The 996-nt window shown below is 42.2% G+C and overlaps 1 non-coding gene across 1 annotated transcript; it reads right to left on the minus strand.

Annotated features, from left to right (window-relative positions):
• LOC133296058 (small nucleolar RNA R71) lies at nt 1-106 on the minus strand. The gene has a single exon (XR_009749443.1). It is a non-coding gene; the product is annotated as a small nucleolar RNA R71 (small nucleolar RNA).
• Nucleotides 107-996: the final 890 nt, after the last annotated feature.

A 996-nucleotide genomic window follows, 5' to 3' on the forward strand; every position in this document is an offset into this window, starting at 1 on the left:
AAACTAGATGTGATATCACCAACTTCATGCAGAAGGATGGTGAGACCTTAGTGGATGTATGGGAGAGATACAAAATCCTTCTTAAGCAATGCCCCAACCATGGTTTGCCCTCTTGGGCAGTGTTACAGACCCTTTACAATGAACTGAATACTCAAAATAGAGCCTTAGCAAATTCTGCTGCTAATGGCATGTTTATGTCCATGCCCTTCAACCAAGCTCATGAGTTGTTAGAACAAATGACTCAAAATTATGCCCAATGGCCTGAAGAGAGAAATCAGTCTAGGAGGGTGACTGGTTTACATGAAATAGATCCTGTAACAGCGCTTTCATCCAAGCTTGATGCATTATCCACTTTAGTGAGATCCCAAGGACAAGCCATTGAGGCAAAATTATCTCAACCTCAAGTTCCAATACCTACACCTCAAGTGCCAGTGACGCAACCTCAAGTCAATACAGTGAACACAGGTGAAACTTGTGTTTGCTGTGGTGGGCCCCATTTGTTTGGTAGCTGCCCATCCAACCCATAATCTGTGTATTATGTGGGGAACCAAAATAATTTTTCCACTAATTTTAATCAAGGATGGAGGCAAAACCAACAGCCTCAATATTTCCAAGGGCAGCAAGCTGGCCCCTCCAATGCATAATCCAAACCACATTTTCCCTCCCAAAATTACCAACAAACTTCAAGGCAGCAACCTTTTGCTCAATCTAGGGAGATACCTACCTCTTCGACTTCTTCCTTAGAAGCTTTGTTGAGGGAGTACTTGGTTAAGAATGAAACTAAGCAAAACAACTTGGAAGCTGTTGTGCAGAGTATTCCTGCATCTTTGAGGAATATAGAATCCCAACTAGGACATTTAGCAAATACTATGAATACCAGACCCCCTGGTACCCTTCCTAGTAATACTGAAGAGCTTAGGAGAAATAATGAGCAATGTCATATGATAGAGCTCAGAAATGGCAGATCTGTAAATCAGCCAGAAGTTGTGGTTAGAC

This window comes from Gastrolobium bilobum, unplaced genomic scaffold, assembly GCF_033153095.1.
Source record: "Gastrolobium bilobum isolate Gb01-03AN ecotype WA unplaced genomic scaffold, APGP_CSIRO_Gbil_v1 utg33257, whole genome shotgun sequence".
Lineage (NCBI taxonomy): Eukaryota > Viridiplantae > Streptophyta > Magnoliopsida > Fabales > Fabaceae > Gastrolobium > Gastrolobium bilobum.